This window comes from Symsagittifera roscoffensis, chromosome 3, assembly GCF_963678635.1.
Source record: "Symsagittifera roscoffensis chromosome 3, txSymRosc1.1, whole genome shotgun sequence".
In the NCBI taxonomy this organism is placed as follows: Eukaryota; Metazoa; Xenacoelomorpha; order Acoela; family Convolutidae; genus Symsagittifera; species Symsagittifera roscoffensis.
In genome coordinates this window covers 38,112,099-38,133,684 of record NC_087064.1, presented here as the reverse complement: position 1 = coordinate 38,133,684, position 21,586 = coordinate 38,112,099, and the positions used below count along the sequence as shown (strand labels likewise).

At 37.4% G+C, this 21,586-nt stretch overlaps 1 protein-coding gene across 1 annotated transcript in view; it reads right to left on the bottom strand.

The window, feature by feature from the left end:
• The window catches only part of LOC134842146 (sorting nexin-12-like), a 457,691-nt gene that overhangs the window by 33,477 nt on the left and 402,628 nt on the right, over positions 1 to 21,586 (bottom strand). The gene's annotated exons all lie outside the window — the stretch shown is intronic.

Sequence of the window (21,586 nt, the reverse complement as noted above, 5' to 3'; positions counted from 1 at the left end):
TTAGGCAGCAGAGTGATGCCGAGGAGAGTTGGAAAGACGAAAGTGGATTCAGAAATATCGATGAAAGCTGGTAACTCAGCGAAAAGGAAACGAGTTGAGGAGGTCATGGATTTGGGGCAAGGTGATTATCAATTGTCTGGCACAGATAGAATGTTAACTGATATAGCAATGTTGCTACCCATTCTCATGGCGGGGATAAAGTCAACCGGTTATAAATCCAAAAGGAGTGACCGCAATCTGACTGGAGCAACCTTAGAAATGGAAATACTCAGCCAATGTGGAGAGAGCAAAATGAAAGACTTCAAGCCATCTCCCATGAATCATGGAAAGGGAAGTTTCGCAGGACAACTAACACCAGTGGAATACAACCGACTGACAGTGTCGGAGACTGTGTATATAGATGAACCCACCGGTGGATACATGGAGATGTTAGAATACCGAAACTCGGCTAGAGGGTATGTAATGGCCCTGGAAGACGAAAAAGCCATGGAGGGTTATCTGGAAACGATGTTGCAAGGCACCACCCTCAAGCAGAAGGCGTACGGGACTTAGGCGTCGTCTGACATACAGGCAGAAACGATGGAGCAGTTGGTGAGCCTTCCATGGAAAGCAGTAGCATTAAGGTATTTCGAAGAAGAAATGAGGACTACGCCAAGAATACATGCTCTCGTGGCAGTGCCTTACGTAAGAACTGAGTTACAACTCAGGTTCGCCTGGTGCATGATGGGATTGACTCGCGAAGAATATGATTCAGAAGAAAGGAAGAGATCAAAAGAGGAAAAGGTTTTCCTTATGACGAACCTGAGGGATCTGATAGTCCAGGAGGGAGCAGCAGTAGCGTGTGCGAAGCGGAGAGACGCTCTCTGTTTCATTCGATTCCTGATAGAGCAGATTTCAGTACCTGCATTAAACACTTGTGTTAAAATGTTGAGGGAAGGCGATGAGCGAACGAAAGCCTTATTTTTGCTAGCACTGCTGGATATGCAGCAAAGTAAACCGATGAGGGTGAACATGAAAAAACCTGAGGAGTTGGAACCCATGAAAAAGATAGACGAAATCAGGAGATTCTCAAACAAGGAGCTGAGACTCACTAAAGAATCTATGGGAGCATTGCCAAAATCCAGTGAATACTGTGGACCGATCAAGAAGAAATCGTATAGCTACGTATCCGGGATCATAGGGATAGCGTACAATCCTTTCCTGAGTGAAGACATACGCGATTGCTTCTTCGATTATGAGCAGGCGGTGTTGCTAAGATTCTGGACGTCCAGAATGGTAACGATTAAGAGCGTTAACAATCCACAGGCCAAATTGGGACTGGTCTTGGAAGAAGAGGTGACTGCACCTTCAGTACCAAAATCCGACAAAAGAGTGGAATTTGGGTTGGGATTCTCAGATGAATTACTGAGAACGAGCTTGATGACAGTGTGGGAATTGATGAGGCCATCATGGTGTCCTAGTCCCAACGCTGACTCAATATTACGGGCGACACAAGACGTACAGAGGGAACTGAATGCAGACTGTAACCTGCGTGACCTCAACATCATATATAATGTGATGATAACAGCCTCTAAGAGCAACGGAGAAGATAAAGTGGAGTTGCCTGGCTGGGGACCAGAAGACTGGGTCAAACCTGGTAGCTGTCTGGCGGAAGTCTGTGGACTGGAGGGTCACGTTTGTGGAGGTCTGGACTGTGTGAAGACCCTGGAAAAACAACACAAGCAATTGACGGTATTGTTTGGGAACGTAGTGATGAAAGCAAGAACAGAAACGGAACTGATAGCAGATTGCCATGGAGGAACCGATGTGAATCTAGTGACAGCACTAGGATTCTACAGCATGTTTGGTTCTTTAGAGTCACTATTGAATCTAGAACAGAAACATGAGATGGTCACAGCCATCAGTGTAGAAGTATTCCCAGGAGTTCTGCAGACTGAGCAGAAATACATAGGAAAATGGAGGGAAGCAATCGAGACGGAAATGAACATCAGACACAGTGAGACTTATTGTAGACCATCAGGAGCACGATATTTGGTGGGTTCAACATTGGCTCCAATGTGCAAGAGCAGATACACTGTACATTTCGTAGCTGTGGACGTGAAGAGTACAAGAACGATTGTGGATCAAACCTTCTCAGTGCCGAAGTGTGTGAGACTGGCGAGAATGTCCGAGAAGTCATACGAATTGCAATGTAAGATGTTCTCAGCAGTTCCAGAGAGAACCAAATAAGAATTGGAGTCAATATTAGGAAAGAAGTTCATGGGATATGTGAGCGGGAACTTCAGTGACTTCGAGAGACAGAAACAGAGAGGATCAACTGTCACAGATTACAATGCAGTAGATGAGAATGATGAGGTCCACCGAGTGATGATGGAAGTGGAACCATTACTGGAAGCTTCGGGAAAACGTAATTGGAGGAGCATCATGTTGACGCATGAAGAGTTTCCTTGCCACTGCTTGCTGCAGACCTGGTGGTATCCCAAGCGTAGTAATCTGATGTTGATCTGGGACTCTGGAGAGCTGCTCTCTATGGGTTTACCAGATTCATCACAGCCCGTAACAATAGTGATAGTGAGTTATGATGGCGATACGATGGCTGGAAGCTCATGTGAGAGAAAATAACAGACAGGAGGCACCGACGAGAGAACAGTTGCGGAAGTTAGATTGTCTAAAAGATTTAAATCTTTTTGAGACAACATGCAAAATTCTAAACATTCCGATGGAAGTGAAGAAGATATGGGCAAGAAAACGATTGATGCCATGGTTCAGAGCTAACATGACTGCATGGTTGTACGAGTATGCGAAGAAGCATATGTCGAAGCATGGCAGAGTGTACAGTGAATATCAGCTGGACATTGGAGCAGGAGCTTTTAAGCGAGCTCTCGTGACTCATCGGAATGCAGTGACCACCGCTGTGAAAAGATTTTCCAGGACGAGTGAACGTGGTGGAAAGGAGAAGGCAGAGATGTTAAAGGGGGATTTGGAGAGAAACGTGACGTTGTGTCTCCACAACAGCTTCTGCAGGAACAGAGAATCTAACGTGGATCCCCTACCTTGTTGTAAACAGAGGGTGGAAGAGCAGAAGTGTTGCAGGACGGCTTCCAGCAGCGTCAGGATAGCTAATGATGTGTTACAAGATACGGAGACTGAGAGTGCAGAGTCACAGGAGGAAGAAATGGAGCATTGACGAATGACCGAAAAGCAAGATGAAAAAAGAGACGAAAATTAGAAGAATTTAGAAGTTTTAGAACTTCTAAACGACGAAAAAAGAAGAAAACAAAGGAGTAATGAAGGAAAAGCTAAAACTCAGAATTGTTTTGTGTGTGTGAAAAACTCAAGTGAGAAACCAAGCAACCAAGTTGTAATTGAAAACTGGAACATTTAGTTGAGTTTTGAAGTTTATAAATTTGCATTTTGATTTTAGTTGAAGTGGTTTTAGAGACAATCACTTACTATTTATTTAGGAAGGCTTAAGTGAAGGAGTATATTTAAATATTCCAGCCTGCATGACTGTTTTTAACCAGCTAGGAGAACTGATCACTTTGTGGTGACATGGAAGGCTTGAGTAATCTCTCGTAGAGGGAGATTGTTTCATTGTTCTTTCTAACCACAGAGTTTCTTAGTTTTAGTATTCAGGACAATAACAAGCAAGATTTCCGAAGGGAGAAGCATAGTAGGATAATTTTAGCTTGTTGGTTGGCAGGACTGTCCTGCAAGCCAACACCTTTTAAATCTAAGAGAAAAAGTTTTAATCGGGACATTGACACTGGAAGTCAGAAAATATGTTTTTATTTTAGGTCATATCCTCAATGTGCAGATTAATGAAAGAATTTGAAGGCTATAGTGATGTAGTATGATGCCATTTATATTCTGCAGTGAGTCGATGTGACGTGGATAAAAGTAATTTCGTGCATTTTGTAAATTCTGTTCGATGACACTGTATCTATTTTACGAACATTGCGTGATTCAAGGAGGACATTGACCGGACTGTCCGGGGAGTATGTGACATTCGACCAGAATGGCCAAAATTTAATCTCTGCGGAATTTGAATTTTTAGCAGCGAGCCTTCCGGATTGGTGATTGTTAGGAATTAAGGACGTTATTTGAACGATTGAGCAAAACGTGAAGGTTAAAGGAGTCGGAAATTGCTAATTTTTAAATTTTCGAAGTGATGATGTAACATTTCTGAGAAACGTCAGAAAAGGCCATTTTGGCAAAGAAGTCAAAGAAAAACACAACAACATTAGTTGCGCGGACGATAAGTACGAAAATTGTGAGAAAAAGCAATAGCAGATTGCAGGAATAGCAATGAACACTCCGAGTTGCAACTATTGTGTCGCTACAATAGTTGCAAGGCTGTTGCAGACAACGGTGAAGGGTGGAGGACAGCCTTCCGGATTAAGAAGAAATCAAGATTAGCGAGCTTGATTCAGTGGATTCAAGAATCCGGAAGGGTTTCGGGACTGAAACTTTTAGCCTTTTAAATAGACTTTTAGCTTCTTGTCATGTCCTGAATTGAATTTAATTAACAACTAGATTCATTTTGATAAGGACGAGAAGCTAGGAGTTGGGGGAAAGGGTTGATCCATCTTCGATGGAGATGATGATTTTTATCTACTGAACAAAAACAATAGTAATATAATAAATAGTAGTAGCCCTGTTTTTAGGAGTGACCTCGTGGTCTGGGGATACTGAGACCCAGCCATGAGCTCACTATTTCTGCATGTAATCTAGTTAATTTGAGTGTTTTGACCGAAGCCGAAAGTAGTAACGTTTTTGTCGACCCGATGTTGGAAAAGACCACCGAACGTACTGGCTTGGTAGAGACGGTGAAAAGCATGCAAAGCTCTGTTTAGACGTTAGCCAGTCGTCTTAAGACTTAGTTTTGTCTTCCGTCGATATGTATCTTCCGGGCAAATGTTACAAAAATCGTACGAAACATCTTGAGAGACGAAATTAATAGAAACGAGTTTGTAATTATCTGGCACGACGTAATAAACAATTCGATTTCAAAAGATCCATTCAATCCAAGGACTCGCCTTACTGCCAATCAACTAGTATCAGAAATCAAACCCCTAATCAATTCGCATCCTCTAATTGAAGGCCTTGTCTATTGTCAGAGAGACGGTGCACCCTATATTCTTCAAGATCTAAAGAAACTTCCGATACCAGTTGTTCAAGTTACAATCGACATAGTTTCGACTTCTAAACAACAGGACAAAGATCTACTTGAAGGATACAGAGAACTGCATCATGAAACCGCAATTGAAATCAAAACTTCAGCTATAATACGAAACAACAATAGCAACTTGAGTGATATCTTAAAGAAGAAAAAGAAACCATCAAAAAAACAACGAGAAGCACGAAGGAAACGAGAACAGAAATAAATTGTGAGTTTAAATTTCAATTTGTGGCGGGACTGCGCTATATTGTCCAGGCTTGGATCAAATTGTGAATAAATTTTCTCTATCCCATTTTCTCCTTCTCTCAGTATCCTTATTAAATAGTTTGTTTTCAGATAAAATATGCCTGGTACGAGGTCAAGATTGGCCTCAAAGAATCATGAGATGTGCACCATCTGTAGCAAGCCAAACGGTGATCACTGGATATCGTGCGAGTTATATGAGAGGTGGACTCATAGTGAGTGTATGGGCTACTCTGTGGATGAGTACATATTCCTGGAACGATCTGCAAATGTGAAAATTATGTTTACTGGTTGCTCAACTACCGGATCAAAACTGGGCGGTGGGAAATGTCACGAGGACATCACGAGTGGTATTGAAGAGCTGAAGGATACACTTCAAACAGCCAAGTCGGTAATGCAGTCAATCGCAGATGCATCGAATGCTCCTCAAAATCAAAAGGCTAAGTATTCAGACGTGCTTAAATCAGGTAATGAATACGCTCTTGAACTACGTTTTAGCGGCATACCTGAATACAAAAGTTCGAATGAAAACGAAAAAATAGAGTGCTAAAATTTTTGAACAAGAGGAAAAAGCTTTATGCGAATGCATAAACAAATTGGGTGATAATCCGCATGAAATTTCTTCATTTCGTAGACTTGGTAAATTTGACCCAAACTTTAAAAAACCCAGGCAGTTTTAGTCAAGTTTAGAAACGTGTATACAGTTGACAAAATACAAGCTCGCGCATCAATGCTGAAAACTTATGAACCAAGATATATGGGTGTGAATTACCCTGTTGTTATATCAAAATCCCTAAACAAGGATGAACAAGAAAAAGAACAGCAATTGCTGAAAAGAAGGAGAAAACTATTAAAAAACGGAAGTGATCCAAAAAGTATCAAAATTCGGAAAGGTGTTTTGTTTTTAAATAACAGAGCCGAAACCACATCAGACTGACTATTGAAAAATTCAGGGGATATAGAAGTAATTTGTTACAATATCAGAAGCCTTTTCAAGCTGGATCGTAGAAAAACCTTTTCAAATTTTATACTTTTGAATAACCCTGATATCGTTTGCTTATCCGAAACCTGGTTAACAACTGAAATATTGGAGACAGAACTATTTTTAAATGAATATACTTGCTTTCGATCTAACCGCAAAGCAAAAATTGGCCAGACATCACATGGAGGAACTATGATATGTGTAAAAAGATCGTTTTTGTCAGAAAATGCAAATTTTGGATATGATACAAACGGTTCAGTCGTAGCGTGCTATGTCACTTTAGCAAATCTAAAAATTTTGGTCATCTCATATTATCTGCCCCCTGCAAACAGTAAATATTCACTTAATACGGAAGATATACACAAGATGTTTTCCGAAATTTTGAAACTCAGAAGTAAATGTGACGGTTTGATTATTTATGGGGATTTCAATTTCCCAACAATAAATTGGAGTAGTATTTCTTCGCAAAATTCGATTGAAGCTAATTTTCTAACTTTTATCGAGAAATTTGATCTAATTCAAAAAATTGATTTTCATACAGCTGCAACAGGAATCCTTGATCTGTTTTTTGTGAGTGAAAATATTCAGGTTACTGATATTTGCAAATTTCAAAATGAAAATAGTTTCACAAAAATGTCAAACCATTATCCGATAAAGACGAAATATCCTGCTTATACCAGCGAAAATATGTTAAGGAGTCAACATTGAGTTTTTGCAACGGTGACTACAAATTTTTGAATGATTTAATTATTGATAACCCCTTCGATACTTATTGCTGGTCAAATCCAAATGTCATAATAGAACATTGGTACAAATGGTTGTTGGATCTTTTATCGAGTACGATACCTAAACGCACAAAACATCGTACATCCTTACCCCCCTGGATTAGTCAATCAACCTCCCATATGATAAAATGTTTGAACACTGCTCGGCAAAAACACAATGAGTCACATACTAAAGTAGTGTTATTAAAATCGAAAACAGACCAGCTTATCGAAATCGATAAAATTAGTTATGAGGAACCCATGGCAGCTGAAAGATCAACCGGAAAACTTTTCAAATATTTTAGGGCTTTCCGAAAATCAGTTTTGCCTAGTATAATGCATTATCAAAACGAAAATGCAGATACAGATGTCTCAAAAGCAGCTTTGTTTTCAAAATTTTTTGCATCAGTATATGTGGAGTCGTCAATTTTTAACGAAAACGAATGCAGTAACAAAAATCAACCAATTTTAGAAAATATCGATTTTTCAGAACAAGATATTTGTGAAATATGCAAACTGTTGAATGTAATTAAAAGCAAAGGCCCGAACGATCTACCTCCTTTTCTATTCAAAAATGCAGAAACATTATCTCATTCAATCTATCAGATATTCCGAAAAATTTCTCAAACCTGTATTTTTCCCGCATGTTGGAAAAAAGCCATCATTAGCCCTTTGCATAAAAAAGATGACAAAAGTGACATTGAAAATTTAAGACCTGTTTCTCTGCTCTCAGTAATCTCGAAAATTCTAGAACGAATAATTTTCAAGCGATTATATGAACATTTTGAAAAGATTTTCCACAAGGCACAGTACGGTTTTCGGAAAAACCGATCGACCATTGTTCAGCTTTCAACATTTTTGCAGGTAGTCTATAACGGTCATGAAAATGGCGACAGTATCGAAACGGTCTTTACAGATTATAGTAAGGCTTTTGACCGTGTTGACCACGCAATTTTGTTGCGGAAATTAATCGAACAAGGAGTCAGGGATAAAAACTTGAAATTAATTCAATCATACCTAACAGAAAGGTCTCAAGTCGTACGAGTAAATGGCGAAATATCAAATTCAGAAAAAGTAACGAGCGATGTATCCCAGGGCAGTATTTTGGGACCCTTGTTTTTCTTGGTTTTCATAAATGACCTGCCTGACAAATGCAATACAGTTATACCATTATTATTCCCAGACGATGCCAAATTCATTAGCATAAATTTTGGGAGGGATGAATTTCAAAAAGACCTTGACAATGTGAATCTATAGACCCTGGAAATTAATATGCCTTTCAACGTAGATAAATGTACGCACCTGAGTTTTGGGAAAAATCGATTTTCTTTTAATTTCAATAATGAACAAATAGCTCATGTAAACTGTCAGAAAGACCTTGGACTAATCGTATCAAATGATCTAACAAGGAGCCAACATATGGAAAAATAATGCGTAGAGGCAAACAGTGTGTTTTTCACGATAAAGAGGAATACATCAAATCTACACTGGAAAGCAAAATTAAACCTGTATAAATCGATGGTCATTCCCGTAATAATGTATGCTAGTTCTTGCATAGGCCTAAACAAATACGTCATGACACAATACGAGATAATTCAAAAAAGGGCGGTAAATTGGATTTTGCATAGTAAACATACCAATTACAAAGATAAACTTAAACGACTACAAGTTTTACCACTGCCCATGTACATACAATTGAACAACCTGTTACTGCTGGCAAAATTAATTTTGAAACGATACGATACTTATATGATTGATGTTCCACAATACAAAGATTTCTCTCGCTATCCTATGTTTCAGCTAAAGCGTCCATCAAAGTACAGGTGTGAACAAAATTTCTTTTACCAGACATGTCGTCTTGCGAATGCACTTAGGATAGATTTGCGAATTTGGTCTGGACTGAAAGGCGCCCTTGTGGAAACACTAAATCCCTACTGCTACTACTACTACTACTATCCACCAATATGACTAAAAATTGCAAAACGTGCAAAAAACCCATAAATGCCAGGGACAGATGTTTCAGTTGTGTATCTTGCAATGCTCAAATGCATCTTGAGAGCACCTGCACTGGTCTTACTAACACCGCCATCAATGGTATAAAAGACTTGGGTTTAAACGCAAGGCTTCTATGCGACACATGTGTAACTAATAACGAAAGAGATAACTTCATAAAGTGTAAGACCATGATGCAAATGAACGAGAAAATTGAAAAAGAGAGTGAGGGTATACAAGCACGTCTTGCAAATATGGGAAAAAGGCTGACGGCATTGGTTGATAAAAAAGTCGAAAACGCTACAAAAACCACATGCGAAAAACTGGAAAAAAGCTATACAGATGTACTCAGTGTGAAACCTGTTAAAGATATGAAAGCTCAAACAGGAGCTGGAAAAGAAGTAAAACAAGAAATACATCATAATATCAATAAAAACTTCCGTATACAGGGGATCAGAAAAGATCCCGAGAAATCAAAAGGCAAAATTTTTGTCCCCACAACCGAAAAAATACATGAGGTACTAAACAAGTTAGGAGTTAAGCCCCAAATTGAAGAAATAAAAAGGTTAGGGAAATTCAGCAAAGAGCGCATCAAGTCAAGAACTTTATTAATAACTCTGTCAACGGAACATGAAGCACGATTGGCGCTGGCAAAGAGCTTCGAAAAAAAAGAGGAGCTGCGAGATGAGGAAATTTATCTTCTGCCAGCATTATCGAAAGAAGATGCGAGGAAGGAAAACCTATGCTTAAAAAGGCGAAGAGAACTTCTAGACGAAGGAGTTCCAAAGAAGAAAATCAAAATCAGGAATTTCGAGTTGTTCAATGATGGGAAAAAAGAAATGATAGAAGCAGAACAAGCAGATGATGCTTGACTAGGCTTTCTCAACATCCTGCAAATGAATGTAAGAAGTCTCATAAATCTCGAACGACGAATGAAGTTTGGAAATGCTATAGCAACATCAAACTATGACATAATATGTCTCTGCAAGACTTGGTTAAATGAAAACATTGCATCATCTCAATTAATGCTAAATGAATAGGGTATTTATAGATCAGAACGACAAACAGCCAAAGATCAAAATTTGCATGGTGAAGTACTATTGGCAGTAAAACAAACATTTTCATCTAAATTATTGCCAAATAAGCAACCTGAATGTTGTTTAACTTGCAGCATCCAAATAAACGATAAGCGAATTATTGTCTGCTGTTTTTACAATCCACCTTCGAGCAGCAAATATCGCTATTGTCTAGGCGATTTGGCACAAATTTTGAAGAAATCGAGAAACCAAAGTATTCAACTGCAACACTTATTTGCGGAGATGTAAATTTTCCAAATGCAAACTGGATTCACTATAGTAGCACGGAAAATGAAGAAAACTGAATAATTGAACTAATCGAGCAGCATCAGTTCAAGCAGGCAATAGAATTTTCAACTTGTGGCAAAAACACCCTAGACATTACATTATTCAAAAATTGTCACATTCATGCGACTCCTGACGAAAATTTCTCAAAAATTTACAATTGCTCCGACCACAAAGCAATCAGCTTTCTAATTGAATTTCCTCACCATGAGGTAAAAGTCGCTATTGAAAACTTTCGAAGCTTCGGTAGCGTGGACTATAACGAAATCAAGAAATCAATACTAAGTGAGCCTTTCTCACAGGTATGTCACACAAACATCAATAGAATGTGCGAGGAACTTTACGACTATTTGGAAAATTTGGTAAGCCAACTTGTGCCTAGAAGAACGAGACGTCACCAATCACTTCGGCCATGGATTACGCCAAGTACCTCAAACATCATGAACAAACTGCGAACACAAACTAGAATATACAAATTGAAACCTACAAGCTACCGCAGAAATCTCATTCTATCTCCAGATAAAATGGTGGAAGAAGCAGTAGAAGAAGATGGAGTAAACTATCAGGAAAATTTGATGTCCACTCGTAACACACATTTACTTTTCAAACACTTTAAGAGTCTGAAAAAATCAGAAACTCTCCCAAAGACAATGATCATGGACGAAATAGCTGTTTCCATAGCCAAAGAAAAAGTGAACTTTTTGAATGAATATTTTCACTCTGTCTTTTCGCCCAAATCAGGCTTCAACCTCAGTGACATGAAGTGCGAAAACACGATATTGAGTAACTTCAGTATCTCAAAAACATATTTAAACCAAATTATAACAAAACTGGACATAACAAAATTGCGGGGCCCAGATGGATTCCCACCAATTTTCCTCCAGCGAACGGCCAGAGAAATGACCACAATTTTGCATTGTGTTTTTAAAAACATCAAGAGGGTAAGGAAAATAACAGATAAATAGAAAGTTGCGGCTGTGTCGCCCATTTACAAGAAAGGTGACAAACGACTAATGGAAAACTACCAGCCGGTGACACTCCTAAATATCATGAGTAAACTCCTGGAAAAATGTATGTATCCAGCGTTGTATGACTATTTCATCAAATTTCTCGCAAGAAGTCAGCACGGTTTTGTCAAAAACCATTCAGTTGCTACAAACATGTTATCTTTTTTGAAAGAAATCTGCGAAGCAATTGACGAGAACGCTGAAAACCATGTGATCGTATTCTATACCGACTTCTCTAAGGCATTCGAGAAAGTCCCGCATTACGAACTACTATAGAAAATGAGCAACATTGGAGTTGGAGGCTGTTTCCTTGAAATAATCGCAGACTATCTCAGCAACAGGAAACAATTCTCATCAGAAACTTTAGAAATTACAAGTGGCGTACCACAAGGATCGTTGATTGGTCCATTATTCTTCTGTATCTTCTTAAATGATCTTCCTGAAGTATTGAAATTTAGTGACCCATTTATCTTTGCAGACGACCTAAAATTACTAGCAGTGAATGTAGACACAAAGGACATCCAGCAGGACCTAAAAAGCGTTGAAAGCTGGATAGACAAAAACAAGATGAGTCTGGCACTGGACAAATGTTTTAAAGTCGAATTTAGAGGAAATCAACACGAATTCATTCTTCGTGAAACAGCAGTGGAAAGCTCGAATGTGATAAATGATCTGGGAAGACATGTGTCCAAACATTTAACATGGACAACCCATATTGACTCAAGAATGTCGAAAGCGAATAAAACGTTCTATTGCATCCGCAGAAACTTAGAATTCAAAGTCAAAATGCGCTTAAAACTTGGTCTGTACAAATCCTTTATACTTCCTGTTCTAACGAATGGTCTAATTATTTGCAATATCTCAAAATGCGACTTAGCGAGATTGGAAAGGTTCCAAAAGAAAGTCTTAAAATGAATCACGGGAAACGATTCCGACTATACAGAGCAGCTGAGATTGTTAAACATCCTGCCTCTGGCGTTGTTTTTCCAGCTGAACGAGTTACTGATGATGGCGAAATTCATGCATGAAGAAAACGATCACATTAAGTTCCCGGCAAAAATTTGAATATCCAGGAAGAACAAAAGAAATTTTCAACCTAAGCAAGACCAGAACTGAAAAAGCTAGAGTACAGTTTACATTCAGGACGTGCCGTCTAAAAAACCGACTAAATCAGAAAATTGAATTTCGAGAAATGAGAGGCTTAAAGCGAAGATTGATACAGATGATAAGGAAGTTTTTCGACGATCAATTCTCAGAACAAAATAAGTGCACATGGGTCCTCTTCTGTGACTGCAACATGTGCCAAAACAGAAGGACAAAATTTTGAGAACTTTGGGGATATCATCCCATCAGTATCCTACTGAAAATTCACAACAACAACAACAACAACAACAACAACAACAACAACAACAACAACAACAACAACAACAACAACAAAAACAACAACAAGTACCAACGCTATATAAAAACATCGGCGAAATTTTATGAATAAATCAAGTCGATTTTAATGCATCAAGAGAATTGTCAATTAAAATCTACCCTCCTCGAGTATAGCACAGATGGAATTGTCTATGTTGGATGTATTTTTAAAATTTTTGCACCGCCTAAGGGAGAGGATTGCACTCCTCAGAAGTGCAAAACTTATTTTTGTTCTTATGAAGTTTATTGTGTCCGAGTATGATTCGTTCCGTTTGGAAGTTTCCTAGAGCTGATTTTCTTAAGAAAATCCTAGGAATTTTCTAGGGCTGATTTTTCGTTAAATTTTAAACAAAAAATCTGCCGCACAAAATGAGCAGTCGAATAAATTCCACTAACTGCTCAAATTAGTCAAAAACATCAACAAAACAGGGCTCCTAACGCTATCCTTTTCCATCAGATATAACAAAGAGGAGAGTTAGTAAAAAAAGAAAAGGTCAATTAAAATGGGTCCTTCCGGCATGCGGCGGTACGTGCACAGGTTGGATAGGGCCGTACCAACGCTATATATATATATATACATAGGCAAAACTTTATGAATAAATCAAGTCAATTTTAATGCATCAAAAGAAATATCAACTAAAATCTACCCTCCACGATTACAGCACAGATAGAATTTTCTATGTTGTATATATATTTTCAAGAATTTTGCAGCCCTTAAGGCAGAGGATTGCACTCCTCAGAAGTGCAAAACTTAATTGTCTTCTTATAAAGTTTAATGTGTCCGAGTATGATTCGTTCCGTTTTTCGCTTAGTTTCTCTGCTACTTTCTGTACGGTTTTTGTAGAGCCTGGGGCTGCTCCTCCGTTACACGCAAAAATTAGTGGAACAAAGCTGCTGTGTTCCACATCCAGAATTGTTTGTTGTTATTTTAAAGTTTTGACACTCTCATGATATTTGTAGGCGTCAGAAAAAGTTTTATGGCAGGATTTAGCATTTTACATCCAAAAAGGTTCGGCTGAGTCGGCCTCCGCAGAGTCTACTTTTCTTGATGTCAAGTCGAGCGTCATCTTCAGTAGTGCTTGTTTTGATGAGAAAGCTTTCGCCTTCCAACAATTGACGTTTTGGCTATGTTCCAACATCGTGGCATACTTCGTGCAGGAGTGTCGCAAACATATCACGATTTTCATTATGTCTTAGGTGAGTGTATCCACATTTGGGACAGTTTAGAGAATTGGTCAGTGTGAACGGTTGTCCACATGGGCATGTATGTGGGGTGTTTGGTGGTTCCCATCCATATCTCAGAAGTAATCCTCCTTTAAACTCCGATGCAACCCTCCTTTTTCTAATTTTTGTCACCATATTTATAATATTCTATTCCTCATAAAAGCTTACCCCTCTCTATCTAAAGTCATTGACCACCTATTCAGGTACGAAATTTGATTAATTTCATAAATGATACGAAGTCTAATAAGTACAAAAGATGTTTTCATTTTTTTTTAATTTCATCACCTTTCTTTTTCCTCCTAATTTAACAATTCTCAAATGCTTTAAGAAAACCTTCAGCTACATTTTTGCTAATGATATTTACAGAAGAATCTTTTAAAGAACATAAACTAAATTAAAACAAGGTATACAACAATAATTATAAATTGTTCATCCAAACGTCATTAGGAAGGAATCTCTACCAACCACTAGATTTCTGGACTCTCTGGCAACACTGACAACACCGACGTCTAGCCAAACAAAACAACCCCAAACATCAACACTTATCTCATTTCCCGAAAATCTATACAAATTTGAAGAAAGACACGCATCTTTATCTGAACCGTTAGTTCCAGCCATTCGTCAACACCCCTAAAAGAACCACAAAACGAGCCAACATATGACATTTACCCCTCACTCCAAGAACGTTTTAACAGAGCCATTTATTTCAGTCAAAATCAAAATTATACAACTACAATAGACAGACAAAATATTCCCGACGCAATCGAAACCTCACAACACCGAGAGTTCATTTCAAAATACCCTCATCCCCATCATCAACACCTCTAGATCTCTCAAGTAATACACTACAAAGCAACCCTCCATCACTTCAAAACATTTCTTTACGAAGTACCCCAAATATTCCGTCTGATTATTAAGGATCAATATCAACTTCTGAACAGATCCGAGAAAACCCCTTTATTCTCCCTTTTCATCACAGAGACTCCCACATTAGATGACACAGACATTTTCCTAAGACAAACCAAAATTGGTAAGCGAACCGAAAGATATCTCATCATATAAATATCTATCGTTACCAGAAACTTTATCACTTCTATCAGCACCTTCAGTCGCATGTGAAAATCCAATGACCACATCCCACAAACTTCCCAAATCACCTGGACGACAGATGTCATAAATTTCAAGGTACAAGTATACCGTTACGATTAGATTGGAGCACCTTTGTAGCACCCCCTTCTCTTTTTGGCCAGCACCTCAATAGCAATTGACTCCCCATTTGGTCACTAAACAGGCTACATAATCGACACGTTAATGATAAGGATACTCAAGAACAAGGTACAAATCCTTACCCAAAATAACTTAACATCATAATTTGAAATAACACTAAGGCTAAATAGTTTAGTAACCTTTCCATTAGCACTATCTCCACCAAATATCACAGCTCAATCGTTTCCTCCTCCATTTATCACAACAAAAATTATCTACAAATACGATAGGCTGACAAAAAAAACTACTGATATATGAAATTCTATAATCCCTTTTTAGGATTATCATACGCAATTACCTTTTTAAAGTTTTTCCATCCTAAAATATCTCCAACCTTTCGCCTGAACAGGCCCGCGAGACCTCTTTGTCAATCATTACGATTGCGAGGATAATCAACAAAAAACACTACATAATTACACAATTAATCAAGTAACACAATGCAAATCAGAACCAAAAAATTTTCAATCAACAACGATATTAGCAACACTCTACTCATAAGCTCGAGCAAAATCTCTAACAAAAATTAATTATACAGCCAGTTTCTCAGAAAAAAAAACATTTATCAAAAGTTTCAAGTAGTATTAGGGATCGACTCGAGCATGAAGTATTTTGTCAAAGTAACATAGACAAAATTCACATCATAAAACTAAAAATTTCAAAAACGAACTAAAAAGCTTAGAAATAGTCGAAAATAAAAATTAAAATTGTGACTTAGTAAATTTTCAAGTTTCTTCAGACTCTGCAAACCAGGCACAACTTGACCAACATCAAGGTCATACAAAAGTAGTTAATAAATGGCGCCCACTGATACGATGTACACGATAAAAAATGGATACCACACCTTGTAACAATGATACCACCATTTGCCCATCAAATTGTAGAACTGACGAAAAGTCTACCAAGAAACAGCGTTTTTTGAAAGGAAAATTGATTTAGAAAAAGTACAATTAACTAGCGATTCAAAATCGATAACCATCCTGTATCAAGGAATCCGCTTGCCTTGCAAAAATAGTCAAGGATTTTGCGATCTTATTACGCCAATACAGGCAATCATAGTTTGGTTCACTGAAGACACATGCACTACATTTCATATCCCTAAAGTTCAAGCAAGAATGATAAAATTTCACACAATTTTTTTATTGAATCTATGCCATTTGAAAAACTCAACCCTGATCGAATCAGATCAAATCCAAATAATTATAAAATATAGTTGGTAAAGAAAAAAATTAACTTGTTTTCAAATTTACCCTGAAACAGAAGTAGCATGTAAATATCCCAAACCACTTTTCCGTACACAACACTCGGAAAATTTTGTCAAATACGAAAAAGGTGTTGACATGAAGACACGGAAAGTAATAATCGATACAGCCCAACCATGTCAAAATAGGAAGACGAAAAATCCTACATACCAGTTAAAATCTCCAAAAAATACCGGAAACAGTAAAACCCATCCAGAAAACAAAGACATTACAGGACTACAAGAAGTTTCACCAATGAATAACACTCAATTTGGCGCAATCTACTTCGATATTCATCTTGATATGAATCTATATTATCAGTAAGTTGAATTTTTCAAGATTGTCACTATCGGAATTAGAAACACTTTATCAATTATGTGAACTCGAAAGAACAATAATAAAACAATCACTCGCTTCAGCAGTGTGTAAAATACCCTACGGAGGATATCTTTTATAAAGCAACCGCTCTAAGTTCATTGAATATCAGGGAAATATTCTTTGGTATAACAACTGCACTAATCAACTTTCAACACTTTACCTTTTTGGAGACAAAAGATGTTATCAACGAATCCTTATATTTTAAAAAAAGTACATTTTGTAGATACACTATCACGACGCACATATTTTTGGGAGACAACTGTCCAGTGTAGATTGGAAAATAGCCTCAACGAAGTACAGCTTAATCCAATTGAAGATAAATATTATCTTCTCACCCCATATCCAAAGACAAACAATCGACCAAAATTTACGAAAACTAGATTTTCCGCAGACTTCTCCGATAAAATTAGACAAAACTATAGCGGATACTTTAAAGATATTAAAAACTATAAATGTCTTAACGTTGAAAAATACTGTCCACTTGATATTTCATCGATAAAAAATTTAGTTTTTTGAACATCAAAAACGAACTCCCAGCTTTTCTAGGATGGCGATACTATAAATTAGAAAGATTCACTATGTTATACGCAATGTTTAATTCTATAGATTTTCTTTTTTCACTACTAAAGGGACTCTAAAAAGCATGCGCAAAACATACACAAGTCAAAAGACAAGCAAGCGTTGCACGCATTTGTTTAGCAGGATTTTTTTGAAGTATTTTTCACCTCAATTAAAAAATCCTCATAGACGCTCAGATTACCGAATATAACAAAAAGCTAACTACACAACCAACAAACACATACGAAACTATAGGAATACAATATTAACCACTGAACAAACCTACCTCTCAAGATAGTAATTTTCTACGAAGTGCAATAAATCGCATAAGACTCCATCAACCGAATATTGATGACACATATGAACAAATTGTAGAACAACCACACACAATAAATTTCAGTTCTCAAAACAATCATCTTTTTAGCCCACGATGAGCCGAAAGAGTGCATCCCTCGATCGTTCCCTTTTCTATCCATCGAACCTGCAACGCCACTCCTCCCGCATTTCTTTCTCAGATCTCAGCTTTTCTCCCCTACTCAGTTTTTCTTCTTACTCACCGTGCATGGACTTCGACGATTCAAACCAAACAGTTTTTAACACCATATCTAATTTTAATTTTCTTGATGTAGAAACTCCCGACGAACTCCAGTCTCCCAATTCAGCCCTAAAAATTTTTCCTAACCACCTTTCCAACTTATTGTTCCCCGCTTCCTATTGAAATATATCCTTCCCCTCTTCATGCACTGACGCTACACCAATCCTTTCATTTTTGTCAATTAACGAACCCGACGCATCCAGCCTCATCACAGACAATCAATTTGAGTATGAACTAGATAATTTTATATTTCAACAACAACACCTCCATAATACAAATGCCGCATTACCAATTCACCAGCTAACCCACTCAGCCTCAACATCCTAATCCTCAATCGCCCACGTTCTTACCGATTGAACTCAACCCTCAACACACTAGGAACCCAGATTTTTTAGTTCGTTGATGAAATTGTGCTAGTTCCCTCATTCTCCTGGATCACCTACTACAATTCCACTAATCCACTGAAACTTTCCTTGAAAAATAACCCCGAAGACACCGAAGTCTGTGATTCCATCATTCACAACTCACCACGGCATTTCACGAAAATCAATTCTCTACCATCAATTTAAACAGAACACTAATTAGGTTCACAGCAGCCCGCGCTAACCGATTTTCAATTAACTATTACGATCATGCTGTCTCTAGATACATGGAAGATACCCCACACGAAGACGATCCAAACACTAATCCCCAAGTAATTGAAATTTTTTTTCTTTACATCAGAATCTATATTCCACCTAGATGGCACTAATAGGAAGTTTGATAAAATAATTGCTTGCGCACTAACAAACAACAAAGCATATGAGCCTTTTTTCAATAAATATAACCTTTTCGCGCTATCATTTAACTTCGTTACACCAAAGGCAAGAGACATTCACTGCTCACTCGAAATAATGCTAGCGTGTACATAAGAAAGATAACCCACACGTCTACATAAAAAAGATTCATATAAAAACATTATATAACCAACCTACCATCCCGTAGCCCTCATCATCTTTTTCTTTTCATTAACTCAAAGTACACATCACCTTATTTCTTAAATTCCGCCTGCCGCATCATATCTACTAACTTGCACGGCATCCTCCGTAATTATGACTCTGTCGGATAGATGTATAAGTTTTGCCCACTGACCAATACATTCCCAATCGACGACGCCCGTTCAGTCATAATTTCTCACTAAAAAATACAGCTCATTGAAATAACCCTACTCGAATATATTCACAATACTAAATTCAATCGCAAGCTTTATAATCTAATTCAAAACATGAACCATGATTTTTCAACGCTTAGCGAAAAAGTAAAATCATCAGAGCGCTTGAACTAATTTGGCTTTTGCTTCGCACTAAAAACGTCATCCGCATGCTTTTTAAGCTTCTAGTAACATCTGCCACAATCAAGACTAACTTTCCTATTGAAGTTTTCCTTAAAACGAATCCTCGTAATTATGAAATTGTCTTATCACTTAGACAAATAAAACAAGACACTCACCAATATTACACGTGTTTTTCATATTTCTTTTTTTAGATTTCACCAGTCATTCATCTAAAAGAATAAAATCTAATTAGAAAATCCGAAGCTCTTTTTTAAATCACAAAATTTTAAAATTTTATTCTAACAAAGGAACTGAATTATCCAAGTGCAGTACAATTATCAACAAATGCAAAAATTAATAAAAGATGTAAAATTCAATAATACGAAGTAGTGAACTGATATTGCAAGTCAATTTAAGACAACTAACATTTTTGTGTAAGCTTTTTTTGTAAACTTCGATTTTTTTTCGTTTACTCGCCCACACTTCACGCACTCTATCCACCAAAATTGAAAAATTTATCCACAAAGAATTGTTCATTAGAAGAAATTCAAGTTTCAACTCTAACTGATAACAACTCTAACTTGTTTTCACAGTTTTTAGTATTTTTCTTAACCCATTTGAAAGGAATGATGAGCAAGCTTAAATTAACCAACGCAGCTTACTAACACAACAAAATCAACCGCAATTATAAGAGAGTCCCATGGTACTGAGACCAGATCAAACGCAGATTCAAACTGGATAAATTACTATTTTGAAACTCACTTTCAAGTTTTATTAAAACCATTTAAAAAACCAAAATGTCAAAAAAAAAACCCAAAACACAACAATCTGTTTTTGATATAAAGGACATAACTAAAAACAAAAAACTGAAAAACACCTAATAAAATGGAACAAAAAGTTGAAAACGAAAAGAGTCTCTGCTCAAAGAGATTGTATAAATTATCCCCCTCTGGCCTAACCCACCAGAAGGACGTCGCTCGAAGTACATGCACCCACCATGTTCTACGACCCCAATCTCGATTTCTCACCGGATTTAAAGCTTGGACACAGCATCGCAGCAAAGGTACTCATTGAAGAAGAACAATGGCCATTTCGATGTGGACTTGATGAGCAACGCTTCAAAATAACCGAAACTAAATAAAACGCTTTTGCGAAAACAACTAATGAAGATCATAATTAAAACTGATCTCACTAACAAGATATGTATTCAATATGCAAGCTAAAAACATTTCTTAGAGCAAAAGGAACAAGCAGCAAAGGGAGATGAAAACTCGACGACAATTTGACTGTGGAATGGCAAATCTATTGGTTTGCTGCCGTAGTCACAACCCTCACCGGATTTAAAGCTTGGACACAACATCGCAGCAAAGGTACTCATTGAAGAAGAACAATGGCCAACTCGATGTGGACTTGACCTACAGATCCTAGTCACTTGTCGCTCGACACATATAATTCAAACTCAATAAATTCTTTCTTTGGCAAGAGAAAATCTTGTATACAAGTCTTGTTAAATGTTTTTTCGCAAAAAAAGCTGCATTCTCATTATTGCAAATTGTTGAACGATGATATCAAGCAACAAAACAAAAAAACTGAAAGCAAACATTGTTAGCTTAATTGAATCAATCTTGTTGGAAATCTACAGAAAAGAGCGTTGCCTAATGCAATGAGTTTATGCATGGTGAACAACATAAATAATGTATGAAGTTTCGTTCTTAGTATTTTGCGTCTTCACATGATGCATCCAGCAATTATAGAACGTAAAAAAATTTTACAATGAAAACATTGAAATTTCCGGTGAATAGAAAGTAGCCGGAAATTCATATGTAATAAAAAAAAACAAGGGTGGCTCTTTTACCTTTCGCGCTACCCTAAAATTACATTAAAATTGTTTGAAAAACGTTCATACTAAAACTCGCATTAAACAATTGTTCCGCAATTCTGTTCACTTGCTGACGCTTGTACGATTTCAAATAAAAGTCGTTTCAAAAAGTTCAATAAAACGTAATTCGAAAAAAAACTCGGAGTGGGAACTAGAAAAGAGTCGCAACAGGTAAGAGCGGTTCAT